This window comes from Panthera pardus, unplaced genomic scaffold (assembly GCF_024362965.1).
Source record: "Panthera pardus isolate Hobbes unplaced genomic scaffold, ASM2436296v1 HiC_scaffold_7, whole genome shotgun sequence".
Taxonomy (NCBI): domain Eukaryota; kingdom Metazoa; phylum Chordata; class Mammalia; order Carnivora; family Felidae; genus Panthera; species Panthera pardus.
The window spans coordinates 14840601-14862819 of NW_026527002.1; the positions used below are offsets into that span (position 1 = coordinate 14840601).

Here is a 22219-nt window from a genome sequence, read left to right on the forward strand (position 1 = left end):
TCATAACGTTCAGGAAATGTTGAGGAGATTAAAGCTGATCCTTCTTTTTCACATCTAAAAAATTATATGCAAAGTACATTAAATAAACAAATACCTGTGTCTGACCACATCCCAAGAATTTTTTTTATGCCTTTAAATGTTTATGCTGGACTATTATCACTTAGGCAGAGAAGTCATGCTCTCTAGATATTTTGAAAAATATCTTAAAAATTGTATATACTCTAAATTGTATCTTTGATTTACTTGCCTGAGTAAATTAAAGTACTGTTTAAGTTTGAAATTTTATACTGAATTATGACAATATAGTACAGATAAATTTAAGAAGTTTGATGCTTAAAGAGATATTAACATGAGGCATAGCTTTTAAAAGTTAAATGTCTTAGTTTATATCAAAATGTATTCATGATTCTACATGAAATATTGAAAGCTACAAATACTTGATGAAGAAGAACAGTCCATAAACATTATCACAATAACAAAGCTCTAGGAACAATTAAAAACTAAACAAATAAAAATTTTAAAAAACTATTCTGCAGATTCCATTTAGTTCCCATAAATAAGTATGGCCCCAAAATCTGTCACCAAGTTTTGTATGCTTCTAAATACCAATCTGCGACTGGGGAGAGGATTAGACCTCCATCATGTAGGCCAATAATACTAAGAGAACATCAACTCCCAAGATCTTGGATGGGAATATTCTCTTTCTTAAAATGTAAGAAAATGCAGACCTACATTTTAGTAAACTGGATGATTAATAAAAACCATGTACCTAAGAGAATGTAAAACTAAGTACAACATGACTATTTAGGTCAGCTATTTTTCTAACTATTTCAGAATTAAAATCAGTAACATGACCACAGTTATTTCATATTAAAGCAGGCCAGCCCCTTCATCATCAAGCAAATTTAAAACTGGCACATAGTATTTATATATACCATTATACAAGACAATATTTTCTCCACTAGCTGTAGACTGAATGTTTGTATACCCCACAAAAGTCATAAATTGAAGACTAATCCCCAAAGTGATGGTATTCAACTCGGAGTCTTTGGAAGGTAATCAGGTTATAAGGATAGAGACCTCATGAATGGGATTAGTATCTTTATATGAAGAGACATGAGACAGGATCTCCCTCCTTGTGAGGCTCCTGCAAGAAGATGAGAAGATGGCTGTCTGCGAACCACAAAAGTATCCTCATCAGTCACTGGATTTGCTGACACCTTGATCTTGGATTTCCCATCCTCTGAAACTATATGAAATAATGTTTATTGTTAAGGCCACTCATTCTATGGTATTTTGGATATAGCAACCCAAACTGAGATGCCACCATACCAATATATTCAATAAAGAAGGTTAATTTGAGAAAATAGTTAAGCATCTCTATTTCAAAGAACTGCCACAGACCATATTTATAATGTAACTAATAAGAGTATAGCAAATTTAGATTCATAAGGAGGAGAGACCAGTATCAAACATAGCTAAATATCTAGAATCTAAAGTCACATTTTTTCTTGTGAAAATAATGGATTCAATTCTCTTTACTGTTCATGAAAAAGAAGATTTTACAGGAAAAATAAGCATAACTTACTCTACTGTGTAGGCCTCCAGTACTATGTTGCTTAGCACCTCCTTACCTCACAATTTCAGAGTATATGGCTAGCTACTACCTTTATTCATACTTAAATTCAGGAAATGTTTCCTGGCTCCTGCCTATGGGCCAAGTACCATTCAAGAAGCTAAGGAATATAGGAGTACAAGTTTCACTCCTTGTGGAGCTTACATAGCAAGGGGAGAGGTGAAATTACACATGTAAAAAAATTAAGAGATAATTAGACTGCAATAGATTTTATGAAAGAAAAGAGGAAAGAATTAAAATTATAAATAATGCCTTTAAATAGTATGGTCAAGAAAAGCTTCTTTTGGAAAATAAGGAATGAGAAGGAGGTAGCTTGTAGACATGCCTGGGAAGACTTTTCTAAGCAGAAAGAATAAGTGCAATAGTTTTAAGGCAAATACTAACTTGATTATGTTTTCTTTTAAAGAACTGAAAAGAAAGGCCAACATGGCTGATGGAAAATTCTGCTCCTGATTTGTGCTTTCAGCAAGCTACTTGATCTCCCATGGTAAACAATTTGAATATTGGACAAAATATATGAGAAAAACTTGTTTTCAGTCATTTAAAAACAAGCACTGCAAGATTGTTACCCCTAAGAGAAGAGAAACACATAAAGTGATTTCTACCATTGTCACAGCTTTCTGTTTAAAGTTTACAGACCATTTTTCAGAGAAAGAAAGAACAAAAGCTAAGCAAGGTTGAAGCAGCTGGACTTGGCATAAAAGAGTACTAGAGAGGATGGAGCTATATGTAAAAAGAACTCCAAAAACCTGAAGAGGGGCCTCCTTGTGTCCTTGTTTGAATACAAAATTGCATTATGTTCAAGTTAAAACTTCCCAAATGCCAAACAATAGTACTTGGGGTGGGCGTGGGGGGGCTCAATGATTTCCAGAGTTCATGCAGAGCAGGGAGACATTTGAATTCCCACAAGCCAAGCAGAGAGAGTTTGTTGAATACCTGGGGCATTCAGCAGAATGGTTCAGTAGAGAAGTGCCATGCATTTGAAATAGGGCTAATAATTAGGGATGCCTTAGAAATAGTCCGAGAATAAAGGTTTCTTTAGATCCAAAAGGATTAAGTTGCACTGCAAATAAATTAACTACCTGGCAAAGAAAGAAAATTGTTAAATAAAAATAACAATATCCAGGCACTCAAGATAAATGAAGAAGCAGCAAATTGTAAGCCATAGCCAGAAGAAAAATCAGTCAATAGAAGCAGGCCCACAAATATCATAGACGAAGAACTTACTAACCAAGAATTTCTAAACAGCTATTATAAATATGCTTATAATCTTAAAGAAATAGAAAAGCATAGTGAGAAGAGGGATATAAACTATTCTTGAACTTCAAAACTGAAAAACACTATCTGAAATAAATAGATGGGTACATTAGACACTGAAGAAGAAAAGATCAGTACATTTGAAACCATAACATTAAAAATTATCAAATCCAAAGCACACAGCAATAAAATTCTAAGAACAATTCCCAGAGAATAAAAGTAAAAGTCTCATTGATCTCTATGAAAATATCAAATGGTCTAAAATTCATGTAATTACACTGGAGCCACCTCTGCCAGCAACATGTTCAAGGTAATTCAGAGGTCTGTGGGGCTGGCCAGCCTGAGTCTGCTCACTTTCAAAGTCTATGCATCACCTAAAAATGACTCACCTCACAAAACTTCCATGAAGGTTAATGAGCTGTCACTCTACTCCATTCCTGAGGGTCAATCTAAATATGTGGAGGAGCCAAGGGCCCAACTTGAAGAAAGCATCTCATAACTCTGACATTATTGTAAGCCATATATAAGTTGGTGTCAGAAAACATATTCACAAACTAAGCCCATCATACAGAACTTGGTCCAATGGGGGTTAGACAGTTATGAATATCTCCAAAATTGCCTCCTGGATTTTTTCCAAGACTTGGTGTCATTGGTTTTGCTGACATTGCTGGACTTCTTTTGGCTAGTGATTCAAAAATAAAGAAGCTGGTGTATCCACCTGGGTTCATGGGATTAACTGCCTCTCTTTATTATCCACAATAAGCCATCATATTTGTACAGTCAGTGGGGAGAAATTATATGACTGAGGTTTACGAGGATACATAGTTGGAGAAGATTTGTGGAAAGAGAAATTTCAAAAGGTAGTAAATGTTAAGACTTCACCTGGAAACAAGTAAAATTCTCCAGGCTCTGCTTATTTTAATCTGCTATAGGAAAACATTGAAAACTCTATGCAGTAAACCAGTATTTCTACAGAAAAAAACATGCTATAGAAGTCATTACTGAATGTAGTAAATTGGTTTTCTTCTTCAGGAAAAACAATACTAGACTTCTTAATTATCTTGGCTGATGCCAAACTAAAAGTGGACTAATTGGAAATCCTTGCATCTAGAGATAATGTCCAGCCATAGGACTCCTTGTTCTCATGCTGTTTTTTATGTGCACAATTAAAATTCCAAGTTAAAAAAAATCTATGTGATTAGGGACACATAAAGAGGGAAACAGAAAAATAAAAAATCTGTTGAAAACTTTCTAAATTTGATGAAAACTAAAAATACAGACGCAATAAGCTCATCAAACTCCAAAATAACACAAAGAAACCCACAAGAAAAAAACATCATAAAGACATTTGTCGTTATTAAACAAAATTTTAAAAGCAAGTGGAGAAAGTGTAAACACTGCATAGAAGAGAACAAAGATATGAATAGTTGCCAATTTTTACCAAGAAACATTTCAAGGAAGAAGACTACACAGTGACATCTTTAATGTGCAAGAAAATATGGCAATTTAGAATTCTATAACTAGCCAAAATATCTTGCAAAATGGAAAGGAAATAAAGACATTTTCAGACAAACAAAAGCTAAGAGAGTTTGGAGCTAGCAGACCCACTCTAAAATAAATGATAAAAAAAATTGTTTGGAATGAAGGAAAATAATACTAGATGGAAATTGACACAAATGAATGCGTAAGCAAGGGTAATATATAGGGATATAAAAAGTTTTTCTTATTTGTAAAAATTTCTTTAAAAGACAATTGACTATTTAAAGCAACAATATACTGTTAGGTATATAGCATGTGTCAAAGTAAAATATATGTAAAAAATACATAAAGTCAACATGTAGAAAATGAATGTTATCATAACATTATACATGAAGTAGTATAATATTAGATGAATATAAGCTGTAATAGGTTACACACATATTGTAAACCACAGAACAACCACTAAAAGAATAAAGGATATAGCTAATAAACAAATACAATGGATAAAATTGAATACTAAAAATTGCTCCATTAATTCAAAATTACGTAAGAAGAAAGAACAAGTGAAATAAATAGAAAATAAGTAATAAGATAGCAGACTTAAACCTAACCATATCAATACTTACATTATCAAATAGTCTAAACATATAATGAAAAGCAGATTTTGAGACTGGGTGAAAAAGCAAGACCCAACTATATGCTGACTATAAGAAAGCCATTTTAAATTATAAAGACAGAGATGGGCTAAAAGTAAAAGGCTAGAAAGAATATACCATGTAAACACTAAACATAAAAAAGCTGGAGTAGCTATATTAATATCAGACAAAGACTATTATCATGCTTTAAGACAGTGATATTATTAGAGATAAAGAACATTTCATAATGATAAAAGGATCCATTAACCAAGAATACATAATAATCTTATATGTGACTAATAACACCTTAAAATACATGAAGGTAAAATTGACAAAACTTAAAGGAGAAAGACAAATCCATACCTATAGGTGAAGATTTCAATCCCCCTCTTAATGACTTATAGAATATGCATACAGAAAATCAGTAAGGATAAGGAAAATTTAAACAGCATTATCAACCAACTACCTAATTGGCATTTATAGCACAACACACTCAAAAACTACAGAATACACATTCTCCTCAGATGCACACAGGACATTTACCAAGATAAGTCACATGCTGAGTCATAAAATAAGTCTCAATAAATTTAAAAGTGTTAAAATCAGGGGCACCTGGGTGGCTCAGTCAATTAAGCGTCTGACTTTGGCTCAGGCCATGATCTTGTGGTTTGAGGGTTCAAGCCCCGCATCAGATTCTGTGCTGACAGCTCAGAGCCTGGAGCCTGCTTCAGATTCTGTGTCTCCCTCTCTCTCTGCCCCTCCCCTGCTCGTGCTCTGTCTCTCTGTGTTTCTCAACAATAAATAAATGTTAAAAAAATTTTCTTTTAAAAAATTAAAATCATACATAGTGTATCCTCTGCAAATAGAATTAATATTGGAAATATATCTGGATAACCCTACAAATATTTGGAAATTAAATAAAATACTTGTAAATAACCCATGGGTCAAAGAAGAAATCAAAAAGAATATTTTAAAGTATTTTGAACTAAAATAAACCATGACAAAAACAAAATATGTGAAAATTTGTGGGATATAGCTAAGGTAGTGCTTAGAGGGATAGTTATAGCTTTCAATAATTAGGTTAGAAAAGAAAAAAATCTTTAAATTTCCATTTAAGGGGTGCCTGGGTGGCTCAGTCAGTTAAGCATCTGACTCTTGATTTTGGCTCAGGTTGTGATCTCATGGTGGTGAGACACCATGCCCCACACTGGGCATGCCCCCACTTTCTCATGCCCCACACTGGGCTCTGTGCTGATCATGGGGTCTGCTTAGGGCTTAGGATTCTCTCTCTCTCTCTCTCTCTCTCTCTCTCTCTCTCTTTATCCTTTCAGCCCTTCTCCTGCTCACACACATGCCTGCATCTCTCTCTCTCTCAAAATAAAAAATATAAAATAAAAATAAATTTCCCTTTAAGAACATTAGAAAAAGCAAATTAAACTTAAAATATGTAGAAAGAAGTAAATAATAAAAATAAAACAGGGAATCTTTAAAAAAAAATGGGGGGGTGGGAGAAGAACCTATGGAACATGGAATGGAAACACAATAGAGAAAATCCATAAAATAAAATCTGGTTTGGGGGGGGGGGGGAACAAAAAAAAATAAATTTCTAATTACATTGATTAAAAAAACCAGAAATCACTGATACCAGGAATGAAAATGGACACATCACTACAGATCCTACAAACATTTGAGGAAGAGTAGGGAAATATGAATTTTATGCCAATAAGTTCAACAACTAAAATAAAAAGGGAAAATTCCTTGAAATATACAAATTATAAAAATGGACACAGAAGTTGGAGATCTGAATGGATTGAGGGCAGTGAATAAAGGAGAGAGTAGCATCAAATGTAGTCAGAGAAGAGGATAGGGATCGGGTAATGTAGTTTTGTTTGACAAGGTCAGAGTTTGGATTTAATTCTCAGTTAAAAGGCCACTGACAGATTTTAAAGAGCAGTGGTACAATCTTATTTCAGTTTTTAAATATCACCACTGCTGTGAGCATAATGATTACAGAAGTACAAGATTGAAAGAAAAACGACTGAAGAAAAAAGAAAGTTAGGAAATTATTTCAGTACTTCAGGCAAGAGATAATGTTGAACTAGAACAACATTAGTGGAGAGGGAAAGAAGTGAACAGATACAAGATATATCCCCAGCATGTGTCACATATCATAGAACCAAATATATATATATATAAACATTACTCGACATAAGAAATGTCTTCCAGAAAATTTTTCATTAAAGCAAATAGTATTTTCCCATTGATTTCCAGGGATGTTTGTTCTCTGAGAAAAATTATTCCCATATATGTAATAAAATTGCAATGAAGAGTGAAGCAATTAAAATATTCAATTTCTCTGATAGGAAAAAAATGGAAATACAAGAAAATATTAATAGTGACTATCTCTAGATTATGGTCTTAATGTCAATTTTGCCTTCTCACATGATGCTTATGATTTTCAAAATGCTATTATTTTTTAAAGACTGGACAACATTTTGGGTCATATATTTTTAAATACTGGACTTATTTTTTTAAGTTTATTTATTTATTTTGAGAGAGCATGAGAGAGAGAGAGTGAGTGTGCAAGCAGGAGAGGGGCAAAGAGTCGGGGAGAGGGAACCCCAAGAAAGCTCTGCAGTGTCAGTGCAGAAACCTAAGTGGGGCTAGAACTCACAAACTGTGAGACCCTGACCTGAGCAGAGAACAAGAGTTGGATGCTCAACCGACAGAGCCACCGAGGCACCCCTGGAGTTAATTTCTAAAATATAATAGTAAACTACTAAAACATTAGCAATAGTGCTAGTTCTAGGGGAATTATCACTTGATTTGTTCTTCTGAGGTTATAGTTCCCATTGAAGATGTGATTAACCTTAGTGCTTTAGCATTTGACTATCTTTTAAGCAGCATTAAGCCATCATAAATTGTGTACATTTTCATAATTTTACCACCACTTGAACTTTTTGGCTTCTGTCCAGTAAGAAATCTTACCAAAGAAATACCTATGCTATTTATTTTAGTATCTTTAGGATGAGTTGAGAGATAAGTAAAGACTAAAATAGCCAGCTATTATTTCCCAATCTATAGCACTAAACAGCCAAAAAAGTCTGTCCCTTTCCTAACATAAATATGAAATTCATCTGAAGGCAGGCTACTGGCTATGAACCTACATAATGCCCTCAGGGAAAAAAAAAGGCCTTATAGAAATTCTTGACAGCCTAGAATTAAATAAAAGCTAATGTCTCAGTTCATTTCAACCCAATGTTCTTTTTCCTTTTCCTCTACCTCAAACATGCATATTCTCATTTAGAGCCTAGAATCAAGCTATAATTGAACCAGCTATTAGGAGTAAGTTTCATTTCAACTTAAACAAATTCTTATAAACATGTACAAATGGAGTGGATAGAATCCTTTACCTCTATTTTGTGCATGGTAAGAATTTATACACTTTTTTATTCTATAGTTTAAAAATGAATTTTTGGAGTAAGGGATATTCAATTTTGCTCTACTGCCTACTTACGGACTATAATCTTAACCAAGTTATAGTAACACTTATATATATACTTATTGCCAGGATCAGTACCATACCCGTCACATAATTCAGTTGCTATTTTTATAGATGTTTGTGCGTTTGTTTAGCCAAAAATCAAAAATATCATCCTTGAAAATGAAAATACATCTACTTTAGATTCATACAGATGTTACATTTGAGTTTATGAATATAATCACCATACATTCGGTTTTTGAGTTGACTCTGTTCCCACTGTAACCATCATGTTTTTCCTCACATCCTGTAAGATACTGCAACTGGTTGATGATCACATTGTAAAGCTATTATGCAACTATAATTAACTTTACAAAACAGCTGATTTGGGTGGTGTATACCCTGTTGACACGGACATTGTCCACATCACACTGCTTTCCTTGTTGACCACATGTATCCTTATTCCTTTCAGTGCTTTTCATTCCTGCTCCCAGCAGGTGTATTCTTCTTCAATAACATTTTCTGCCATCTTGCTCTAATCACCAATGCCTTGTAGCACAATATATCTTCCATCAGGCCAAAATCAATCCCAAGAGAAGAAAGGTTATGTGGATTTGATAAATTTGAGGACCTATAGTGCTTTACAGTCCATCTATAGACATGAGTTTCTATAAAATAAGCTCAAGTTTTTCCTTCTCAAATCCAAGTATTTACAACATCAGGCTTTTCTCCAAGTCAACCTGTATCACTGGTTTGCAATTTACTGTGGAATCCCCTAAGAAACCTCTACTTTGGGTTGTTAGTGTATTGTGCATAGGAAAACAAAACCTTATGTAGTAAGTGTGCCACCAAGATTAAACAGGGCTCTTAAGCATGATACAAACAATACTGTGACATTTGCCTGACTAAAAATAGTCTTTAACTTTGTATCAGAAAAATAATGTCAAGAAGTAATATTTCTGCTCAACTATAGCACTTCCAAATTCAACTCTGTGTATCTTTATCTTCAATTTTGATTCCTTTTAATTTTCCTTAATTAATCATTTCCCACTGATATCCCATCGAAGAGATTTAACATGCAAAAACTTAATAGACCTACCCACTCAAGTGTTATACCAGGTTTTGACAGTCTCGACCAAAATAACGATGCTACTTTTTTTTTAACCGAAGAAATTAAACTTGTTTTTCTCTGAAACACTGATGAAATAAACTCATAAAGATGACAATCTTACTTTAGATTACTTATTACCTTGTGTTGTAACTAATGTAAAAAAAAGATGCAAGTTATGTAGCTGAAAAATTACATTTAATAATGAGGCATTGTAGACGACAATAATTTTGTGGCCATAAACTATTTAAATTATGTTTCACAAAGCATATAGCACTCACAAATAGCATTATCTATTAAATAATGAAACAATTTAATTTAATAAAACAATAGTAAAAATGAATAACCTAAATAAGATTACCCTAATTGTCCCCTAAATCCTTACTACTCAAAGTATGATCCATGCATTTTTCTCACTGGGTAGTCTATTAGAATCTCAGGCCACACCACAGAACTACAGAATCAGAATCTTTAATTTGACAAGATCCCCAAGTGGTTTATGTGCATATTAAAGTTTGAAAAACATTACATGAAATGAAAATCCATTTAACTTAGTTGAAATTGTGGTACCAACTCAAAATATCAGAGTACCAATACCACTGAGTTTCAAAAAGTATTCAAAGGCATCAGCTAACTGGTATTTTAATTCTTAAACATCAAAAAGCAAACAAGTTTTGATTAATACTGAATAAAGTTCTGCTTTACTTATTAGGATAAGTTTCTGAGAATCTATGGCTTCTATGGTTTGTAAAACTTACATCTCTTTATATTCCAGTATCTTCTGCTGTACAATGTGAATTTCTGCTGTTTTGTTAAGAAAAAGATAAAAATCATGAACTAGATTAGAAAGTTTATTTTTTTAATTTTGTTAATGTTTATTTTTGAGAGAGAGAGAGAGAGTGAACGGGGGAGAGGCAGAGAGAGAGGGAGACACAGAATCTGAAGCAGGCTCCAGGCTCTGAGCTGTCAGCACAGAGCCCGACGCAGGGCTCAAACCCACGAACCACGAAACCAAGATTATGACCTGAGGTGAAGTCAGGCGCCTAACCGACTGAGCCACCCAGGTGCTCCAAAAGACTTTATATTTTATCATTAGTAATTCGTTTTCCTCTTCAAAATCTAAAAATTGATATTTATCTCCAAAACACAAGCAAATATCTATATTGGATTTTAGAAAACGAAAATATTGTTTTACTTTATTTTTTAGAGCACGAGACGTTAATATCTAGAACCTACAATATGGTTATGTCCTAAAATGTTCACAGGAGCCATCACAGGGCTTCAAGAACACTGAGGACTTTCTCCCTCGCCCTAAGAGAAGGTGATGGCTTAAACTGAATCAAAACAATAAAAGAGTCAAGATAAGAGCAGTTAGCCAGACATTGTTCTCTCATGAAACTTTTCCAAATAAATTTAGTTACTTTTGAGAGTAACTAGAACCAAAAAACTAGAAAACTATGCTTCTCACCCAAAATCTTTGCCTCCTCTGAGATTGTGGAGGTAGACCAGTAAAGACTGGCTGATTTGGGGCCCATCATGGCAGATTGACTCAGGATTGGATTCGTTTACATTGATATATAATGTTACCATCACCACACCAATCCCTAGACAATATGCAAGGGGGCCAAGTCAGAATTACGCTACCTGCAAGAATACTTTTAAAGAGGAATTTTCAAGGAAGCACAGCATTAAAAAACAAAATACACTGATTTGATGAAAACCTTTCATTAAAAAGCCATTAAAACGATCAGGTCAGTACCACCAACTGAAACAAAAACCACCAGTTGAATATATGGTGCCTTGTGCTCAAATACAAAGGTTCAGTGGCTCTGAGATAAAATCTAATTGAAATTTATTTAAAATATGGACAAACACATATGTGCATTGCAATATAATGCATTACGTACACATTAAAATACGTTGGTAATTAAATATGTTTCATTTTATAGAACTTAATGCAATAACATGCTAACCTTAAGGAGGTCAAGGTTCAAAAGGCCATTTCACGGTAAAAAGTCTCACCAAAAATGACCTTGCAGGATTTGAGACTGACTGGCTCTGTGGAGCTTGCTATTAACTTGTTTTTACCTTTGCTACCTAAATTGGCTATACCTTTCTGTTTTTCAGTGTCAAAAGTGATCAGCATACTTCTGGGCTTAGAGAATTATATTTATATACTAATAGGGTTTAATAAAAAAATATCCACAGCCTGTCGAATACAGTATCATAATGGGAGCAGGGCTATTATTTTAGACACAGGTGTTTTCATAATTCAATGTAAACATCTCACCAAATCGGTGTCCTCTCTCTAATCTGTTTTCTTCGCATCCTTATTCGTTCTTGTGACTTCAACTTTGTGTTAAATAAACTACATAGTTACCCTAAAGTGTCGTTATAATTTCCATTGAAAATGTCCACATGTTTACCCATGGCCACATCTGACTTACTCCCCAAAACAGAACTCATTCCTCATTCTTCCATACAACAATTTTTACTGTGTTCTAGGAACTCTTCTAGACACCGGAGATACATCAGTGAATAAAACAGACAAGATCCCCTGAGCCCATGGGGCTTCCATTACCAAGGGGTGGTAAGGTGATACCCATAATACATAATCACAATGTACACTATGTGAAATGCTGGCAAGCAAAATGAAGAAATTAATGAATCTTGGGAGGAGACTAAATAATATAAAGTGGACTGAAATTTTAAAGAAGGCTGTCAATGAAGGACTCACTGATAGTAACTTTTGAGCAAAAACCTGAGTCAGGAAGAGTGGATGACATCTGGTACACAGGTGGAGGGCTTGGCTATAAACTGGCTATAAACTGGAGCACAAATAGCTCATTTTCAGCAATAAGCTAGAAGGCTGAGTATATGGAGTACAGGTGTGGGTAGGTGGGAAGATGGGTAGTAGGAATATGGATATTCTCTTCCATTTGCCACTATTTCCTCAGTGTATTGGAGTAGTCACTGCTAAGAGTGAGAATGGGGCGCCTGGGTGGCTCAGTCGGTTGAGCGTCCGACTTCGGCTCAGGTCACGATCTCGCGGTCCGCGGGTTCGAGACCCGCGTCGGGCTCTGGGCTGATGGCTCAGAGCCTGGAGCCTGCTTCCGATTCTGTGTCTCCCTCTCTCTCTGCCCCTCCCCCGTTCATGCTGTGTCTCTCTCTGTCTGAAAAATAAATAAACGTTAAAAAAAAATTTAAAAAAAGAGTGAGAATACAAAAGGATGTCTTGGAAACATGAGGATAAAGGAAAGGAAATAAAATTAGGACTAGGATCACATTTGATGTTAGAGTGCACTAATTGTGCATTTTTCTTTGGCCCATTCAGTTTTGTGGATACAAGCATGGGATAGGTGGATATTTGGATGCAACTAGATTTGAGCTTTTGTCAGGCAAGTACACAAAGTGAGACGGTAGCAAAGGGGTTTAGGGAATGCCCAAGGGACTGATGATAATGATTATTATGAGAAATTATCATGGGTAAGAAAGTGAGATCCTGAGGGGAGGGAGCTGTGAAAAAAGGGTAGAAGGATCATATGATATCGGTTTCCATAAAACCAATAAATTGTTGGAGTTGGGTATGTGAGGGAGAAAGCTAAAAATTAGAGCTGAGACTTACAGATTAGAATTCCTGAAACTGAGATTATAGACAGGTGCCAGGTGTTGGCAAATACAAGGTATAGAATATAACCATGTGAGCGAGTGACTGAGATGGGCTGGAGGACAAAATCCTTGGAGAGAAGAAGCTTAAGGAGCTAAAGAACAAAACCAAACAAAACCCAGGATATTAGAGGGATCATTACAGGGTTATTAAGATCACCAAGAATTATGAAATAGTGTTGGGAATAGTGTCAGTGAACCTGGAGTTAAGCACTTCAATGAATGCGGAAAGATGACTTTAGAGTTTGCAGATGACAGTGGCAAGGACTGGTGGATGGTTTGGTGACATGGGATGTGAAGCTAGTAGGAGGAGGAGGGAGGGAGAATGGGCTGGAAGTGGCATTGAGCAGTAAGGAGAATGCTCTCCTTACCTCCATGCCTCGTGGTAAGAGGTTATAGGAGAAAAATAACCAAAACTTGAGAGGGCTCATGAAGAAGCAGTGTCTGAGGGAGAAGCCAGGGCCAAACAAAGCAAAGGGGTGAAGGAAAGAGGTTGCTCAAAATGGACTGTGAGTTCCACTGAAAAGCGTTCAGGAACTGGGGGTGGGTGACAGATATAGTCAGAAAAGAGGATGCACAGAGAAATAGAGAAGTGAGAGACGTGATCCCATGAGGGATGAGATCTGTGGGGTCAGATGACCTCAGAGTCTGGATTTTCCTAGAGTGACCTATGTAAACAGGATTGAAGTCCACAGTGAAACTGGTTGTGATCCTCTCAAGGTGGTGGCCAGTGGTGACAGGGGAGGGGAGGGGAGTGCTGAGCAAGAAAGGAAGATCCTTAATAGGGCCAAACATGTATCCAACCCCCTTTTTTCCCTCCGAGGCAGCAGGTGTCTCAACACGGAAAACCCAAACTCCAGCTTCCTCTTGCTTCTGGAACACAAAGTGGTGCTGTAAGAAATTCAGTCTTGCAAACCCACACCTCAGAATCTGCATTCACAGATAAAAGATATTCTAGAGATCAAGAAGCCCTACCCCTTTCATAGAAAGATGAAGATATCAAGAGGGGATAAAGAACTTTAGTAAGGGGATGCCAGGTTGCCTCAGTCGGTTAAGCAGCTGGCTCTTGGTTTTGGCTCAGGTCAGGATCTCAGGGCTCCTGAGTTTGAGCCCCAAGTGGGTTCTGGCAGTACAGGAGCCTGCTTGGAATTCTCTCTCTCTCTCTCTCTCTCAATAAATAAATAAACTTAAAAAAAAAAAAAAAAAGAACTGTGCCTGGGTGGCTAGTTGGTTAAGCATCTGACTCTTGACTTTGGCTCAGGGCATGATCTCACAGTTCATGGTTTCGAGCCCTGCGTGGGCCTCTGCACTGACAGTATGAAGACTGCTTGGGATTCTCTCTCTCTCCCTCTCTGTCTCCCCCTCTCTCTCCCTCGCTCTCTGCCCTTCCCTCACTCATGCTCTCTCACTCAAGATAAATAAATAAACTTAAAAAAGAGAGAGAGAACTTTGGTAAGATCACAAAGTTGGTTACAAGCAGCTGACACTAGGAATCTGAGGCTTTATCCCTGGTCAAATGTTCTTTGTCTTATACAATATTATGATTTGGGAAGGTTACAATTTTAACAAGGAAAGTGATGAGCTATTTTGGAAGATAGTTTTGAATGTTTACATAGTATAAGGAACAATGAGTTTATCTGTCATCTGATAATATCATACAGTATTAATCAGTATTTATGACTTGCTCACCTCTTCTAGGCAGTGTGATGCTTCTTACGTACATTTTCCTTTCATTGACACAACAATCCACGAAGGCAGGCACAGTGTTATCCTTCTCTCACAGATAAGCAAGCACAGTCTGTGTTCCTGCCTGACTAAATGTGCTCAATTCTCTCTGACTTTGTAGACCCGCATAGAGTTAAATCCTCACCAACATGATATTTTGTTTGATTGTTCACTGCTCACTTCTCAGCCCTTTCCACACCAGCGGACTCTGCACAACACTTACGGGACTTTTCCCCACTCTTCCATATCACATGGTTCCTTCTCTGCTCCCACTCTTGCCTGCTTGATTGGCAGTGTCTGCTGGACCTGGGGACAGCCAGGGGTCTGACTGGGGCCCTTTTACAGAGTCAAATAGAGGCTCATAGTTGCATTTTCAAACGCCCGCTGATCATATATCCCACACATACTCTTGGTTACTTGTTGCGAAGCAACTCATTGTCTTTCTCCAATCTCAGCAAACTACTCTTTTTTGCAACCTTTGTTTCTAGCATGGCCATTCTTCTAGAGCTGTAACGTGAAACACTAGGGTCATCTTTTCTTTCTTGCTTTCCCTTGTTTTCTTTCCTCCTCTCCTCAACCTACTAAATTAGTTTCAAATTTGTTTCAAAGTTCCATACGTTGTACTCCATATCCATCTCCTCCCCATTCCAAATTCTGTCACACATTCAGGCCTTCATAGCCTGCTCACTACACTTTTGTAAGAGAATAGTCCTTGATCCTATTTTTCTGCATTTCCATCAATCCTGTTAGTTCTACGGTCAATTGACTTTCCCAGAGCTCAGCCCCTACTTCTAAAACCTTTAATAATTGCTTGTGCTCAAGCCTTTTCATAATGCTTTTTCCCAGTTTCCTTCTCAGAGTTCATACTTCTATGCATCAGCCAAACTGAACTGTTTCTGGGACATATTCTTGCTTTACTCCATGTTTCCACTTTTGCAGTCCACTCTCCTTGGAAAATCCACCACTCACTTCAGTCTATCTTAATTGTCACATACTCTTGAATTCCCTAAACTGATTTGATCTCTACACACTTTTTCTTTAAATTTTTTTTTTAACGTTTTTATTTATTTTTGAGACAGAGACAGGCAGAGCATGAATGGGGGAGGGGCAGAGAGAGAGGGAGACACAGAATCGGAAGCAGGCTCCAGGCTCTGAGCCATCAGCCCAGAGCCCGATGCGGGGCTGGAACTCACGGACCGTGAGATCGTGACCTGAGCTGAAGTCGGACGCTTAACCGACTGAGCCACCCAGGCGCCCCTGATCTCTACACACTTTGAAGCACCTCAAGAAATAAATCTCTATACCACAATTATGGCATTTCTTCTGTGCTTTGCATTGCAGTTTTTTGTTCATGAGCTGGTTTCAAATATTTGAAGGCCTGTCATGTGGAAGAGAGACTGAACTTGTTCCACAAATCTCTAGAGTAAAACCAAGACTAATGACTAAGTGATACCAACAACAACAGCAACAACAAAAAACTAACAAACAAACCAAAACAGCTTTTAACTCTATGCAGAAAAGAATTTTCTAACATTCAGAGTTGTCCTAGGATCTGGATGCCTCTGAAAGAGGACATTCCCTTTCACTGTAATGTTCAAGCATAGTTTCAAATACTACTTTTAGCAGATGTAGTAGAAAAGACACATAAATTGGACCAGATGGTCAGTAATAGTGCCTTACAAGCTGGTGATTTTGTTTTTAATCTTATGTTTCTAAAGGCACTTCAGAAGCCCAAGGTAGATAGAATCTTGTCATATGTTGGTATGGTCTACTGCTGCTTTTTAAAAATCTACTATTTCTCAACTCTCCAACATCAGAGTAAAAAGAATTCATCTAGACAATAAACTTAGAAAGTTGGGAGTGCAACTAAGAGAGGAGAGATCAATCTTCACACTTTAAAAAATTTTAACAATACTGTTTTATAAGTAATATCTTGCCCCTTGAATATAAATAAGCATACACATAATAGCCTTTCTATTCCTTGAATAGCCACTTTAAAAATCACTTCTTAAGTGCTTTATAAAATCTATGAAAGGCTCTTTCTTCTATAAAATCTATGAAAGTTTCTCGTATTATTGTCTTTCATAATATGACGACAGAACGCTAAGGACTACAAATATCAACTGTAAAGTAGTTTTACCTCACTTGACTCTTTGCATATCACATACTTAGGACCTGAAATAAATATAGTGCATATGCATACTTTTGACACATAAAGGGATTTTCTAGTATTTCTTTTTATGTAAGTTGATTTGACAACAGTGACAGATGATTATGATAGTCTTGGAACTTTACAGTGAATTCTTTATCAGAAATGTGAATTTCCTTTTAAAATAGAAAGTTAAAAATAAATTAAACCATTGAAGGAAACACTTCTTAGAAAGTAACTGTTTCAATCTTAATAGATAAACAATTTCTAGGAAGAGTCAATGGACACAAGAAAAAACCTAACATGTAAGTAAACACATAGAAAAAATGTTCAGCCACACTAATTATTGAATAAATTTACATTAAAATGACGAGGTACCCTTTCACACCTATTAAATTAGCAAATATTTTAAAAACAGTACTCATTATTGGTGTGGCTACAGCGAATCTAATGTACATTGTTGGTGCTATTATAAATTAGCATAATATTTTTGGTAGTTATTTGGCAATACATATTAAGATCCATTCAATTTCCTTACTCTTTGACCTAAGAATCTGAAATTTCAGTATGTATCTAATGGAACGATAAAGAAAAGACTGTTTGCCTTGATATCCATTGCTGTATAGGTAGCAACAGAAAATTTTCAATTGTCAGCAAATGTTTTCAGATAATATTTCCATCGAGTTAAATATTATACAGCCATTAAAAAGTATAATTTTAAAAATTATATAACAATACTGAAAAAAATGATAGGCATGTGATTAACTATAAAAAGCAACATTCAAAATAATACCTAAATGATTACAATTCTGTGTAATTTATTCTATAGGGACAAGAATTAGACAATTTTTTTAAAAAATTGTTTACCTGAACTTCACATTTATTTTTATTTTTTTAAGGTTTATTTATTTATTTTGAGAGAGAGGAGAGTGCAAGCAGGGGAGGGACAGAGAGAGAATCCCAAGCAGACTCCACATTCTCAATGTACAGCCAGATGAAGGACTTGAACTCACAAAGCTTGAGATCATGACCTGATCCAAAACCAAGAGTCAGATGCTTAACTGACTGAGCCACCCAGGCATCCCAATAGAGAAAATTTTATTCTTGTAAGGGTGATATTAAAAAAAGAAAAACAAAACAAAAAAACTGTACCTTTTATGTTTGCTACATTGTCATGTTATTTCCCCGTTAAAGTAAAGTAAGGTCATGCTTAGTCTTACTATGTGGAAGGGATCGGTACCAAGTAGGTTCCTCAGCTGGTCATATCAAACCCCTTGGTGTCAGATTTTTTAGTGTGCATTATAAAGCTTTGGAAATAGGTTCTCTCCAAGCTCTTTCTAATTTTATTATTCCAAGACTACAAATGATATGACAGAAGAAGTATATAGGGAAGCCTCTGTTAATTGAGGACACTCGGCTTTTCCTAACAGTGAGGCTAAAGTATCAGATCCTGAAAGTACCAGGAAGTGGAAGATAAACTTCATTTCAGGCCACAGTAACAGTTACCCGGTATTAGGTGCCAACAATGTTCCAGACACTGAACTTGTATTTTAGTTTTATTGCCTCATTAATGGAAGCAATCCTATGAGTTTATTTCTCCATTTTCCAGAGGAATAGGTGGAAGCAAAAGAGAAGATAAGAAATGTGCTTAAAGTCACACATATCTTATTGGCAGGTTTGGAATTTGATTTAGACCTAGCTCCTGCTCATGCTCTTTGCATTATAATAGACTACTTTCCAGAATCATATCACTGAAGAGGAAATATTCCAACTTCAGCCATTTCAGAGTCAGTTCCTACACCAAGCAACCACTTACAAACCAACAAGGGTATCTGGAGTCACTGTAGCCTAACTGCTGAGTACTGGCCTAACATGCTGTTAAAGCCAACGTTTCTGGTGTCCCATGGAATAGACCACTATCTCATGCCCTTGATTATCCACTGATGGAAACTGTTGACAAATTTCTCGCTTTTCTAAGCACAGATGCAAAGTTTGAGGACATTTATTTTCTCTATTCTCACTCTCTTCATTCTGTATGTACCTCCCTATGTAGTAAAATGTTAACAGTAGTCAAACAATGATGTCAAAGGAGGAAGTATTTAACAGTGTTTAAGAAAATATAGTTCATTTGAGTAAATTTAAACACTTTATTGGCTTTATTCAACAATCCATGAATCTGTCTAGTAATTAGAAGTTTTGAAGAACTATACAAAATGGAAGACTTTTATCAGCAGAAGGAGGCAACAAGACAATTAGTAACAAAAGTGGATTGTTTGGGGCAAGGTCACCTTCCTTTGGGGGACAGCAGGAACCTATCAGACAGATTACCTCACTAGTGCTGACCAGGAAATTTCAGTCTGACTGGTTAAAATTACATTCCCAGAGAGACTGAAATTGCAGTTAGGTTAGGTATTAAGTCTCCGTTTGGTGATGCAGGCTTAGCGCAAGTAACTCCATTTTGTGGCTGTTGTCTCTTTTTTAACAATATCCCCTTGTTGATCAGACTCAGTTAACCAAGAGATGTGATCAAAATTTAAGACATGAGCATCGTTCCCAGATACTGCTCTGAAGTTCTCAAACTTTTTGTTTGATCCTCTGTGTGGTATTCACAGATAACATTTTTTGGTTGTTGAATCTCTGTGTTATTCACAGGTCAAAAGTTCAAGTTCACATTTTTTTTTTTTTTAGTCAGTCATTCTCTACATTCCTTTTTTGATGTTCCAGTTCTAACAGGATCATTTGCGTGGTGGTCAGTGGCCGCAAACATGCATTTAAAGCTTTTGAGAAAATACAGTGCATTGGAGAGATGACCATGATTATTATAAGCAGGGTAATTCCCAATGTCTGGAGTGTACTTCAGAGCCATGGTCCCCAAGATCCAAACCAATCAAAATCAAATCAGTCAAAGAAAGACTGCATTGAAGGAGTCACTTCCTTAAGCCACTTGGCTTGTTCAACGATCTCATGTAGCTGAGTTTACACTTCTCCAGAAATATTAATTCAGGTGCAATAAATGGTGTTGGTCACAGCATAGACACCTCCTTGTTCAACTAAAAGATAATCAAGGGCTGTCCTATTATCAAGACGGACCTTGGCCAGAAAGCCTACGAATCTTTTGGGGCAGCTATCTCTTTTGTAGAGGATTCTTCCATATTTTCTAGAGTTAAGGAGAAATTCCTGATCATAGCCTCATTTGTACTCATCCCCAAACAGGGAAGTAGGGACTTGCCAAAGGAAGTAAATTCTGAATTATAAATACCTCCTGGTATGACCTTTCTAACTCAGTGATAGAAATCCAAGGGAGTTGACCACTGAGGCGTCTCAGTTTGTCTTCAAACAGGCACAAAGTTAGATAACCTAAGAGGCATTGTCTAGTTTTACACCAGCCAACTAGGCATTCATAGCCCCAAGGAGAATGATAACCACCACGACAAACATATATTCTATTATGGCACAAACCACTCCTGCTAAAGGCGGCATTGTTAACGGATTCTAGCATTGCAGACAGGTCAGTTTTTGATGACAAATCCAGCAGTCCGAAAGGTTATCCCCTTGGCAATGGCTTGAGATATCATTATTTTTCTAGGCCAGAGAGAGGCAAAAATGGACAAAAGAGGCATAAAGACTTCCATGGTGTAAGAATTAGGAAAATGATTGGTCAGAAAGAGAAGGAAGAATGAAAAGAAAAATGTTCTTGATATGACATCTAGGGAGGAAGCAGTCTACATCGATGTCAGCTACATCTCTTCTTTGTCAGTTTGATTTTGAAGCCTATGACGGCACTCCCTTTTTAATTGGTAGATGTGGTCCCAACATTCAAGGCTCTGAAGTCTGTGGGCTATGTGGGTAGTGAGGAGTACCCAGTATAGTCCCTTTCAAGGAGATTTGGGGACAGTCCGTGTTCTTAATGATTCCAAAACAGAAGGGTGGGAGAAAATTCTAAAAGTTTAGAGAGACGTAGCCAGACACTTGAGAAAACAAGAAGAATTCAGGATCCATCCTACTTTATAGGTCTGTAAAAACCCCTCAAAAACAATCAACAGGACTAGAACCTAATGTCTACAAAAGTGCCAATATAGTTTTTCTCTCTATAATCACCCACATTTTTTTAACCAAGATAATTACACTAAAACTAAATTCTTTGAATTAAACTTGGCCTAATTATTTACATAAGTGCAGCCAAAATTGTGATTGACCATATGAGCTCTTTTTATAGACTATTTTGCTAGAACTCTTCATAAGGAATCTCAGATTGAATTCTTAAAAGTCCCAGAGGCCAAGAGGACAAACCAGGACTCATCATTGGATTTTAACTGTAATACCTATAGTTTGGGTGAATTCTCTCTTCTGGTAGTCCCCCCAAATATCCTGAGTTTCCTGGGCATGCCAGGAAGTGACCTTCATTACTCATCTGGTAAGGCTACTGGGAACCTTATAAACAAGATACAAGCAAGGCCAATTTTTCCAAGCAGTTCCTTAAAGCTGTCTGGTCATATGTGAGTCTACATACATCTCTATCAAACGTGATATTCTGACCAAAGCCTTGGTACTGTATAGCCAAAGTTTCCACTTGTATCCTGTTACAAGGAGAACAGATTCTTATTGAACTTATGCAAATAAATAACTGTGTTTTCATGAAATTAAAATAGGTATCCTATCCTGTTTAATTCAGGAAACTTCCTTTCAAATACACTTCTTAAATGAACAATCTTTTCTAATTAGAATGTTCCCCATAATGGCCATTATAATTCTAAGCTTATTTTATTTAGATTTTGCCATTTTTGTAGCTATTTATAGCTTCTGGGACCATAGTTCTTAGACATAAAATAAGTGGGTGTGCTGGAAGGTGACACACTCAACTCTTTGGAATTTAAGGATGTCATCCTTTTTTTTAGCTAAGCCTTTGGGTATCTCAGAGCTAAACTAATATCTAAGGAGGATGTACTGCTGAGTTAGAGGCTGTGTGGTGTTCACAGTGTACCTCACTGCACAGAAATTTTCTTGAGGTTGGAAGGTGACCCAGTATCAATCTAACCTGTTTCATGACCAACTTATCTTGACACAGGAATCTCAGAGTTAAGTG

The 22219-nt window shown here is 36.3% G+C and overlaps 1 protein-coding gene and 1 pseudogene across 1 annotated transcript in view; one reads left to right on the top strand and one right to left on the bottom strand.

Annotated features, from left to right (window-relative positions):
- LOC128775274 (translation initiation factor IF-2-like) overlaps positions 1-22219 on the bottom strand; it is a 519737-nt gene that overhangs the window by 461498 nt on the left and 36020 nt on the right. The gene's annotated exons all lie outside the window — the stretch shown is intronic.
- On the top strand, positions 3195-3789 carry LOC109250239 (MICOS complex subunit MIC26-like; annotated as a pseudogene).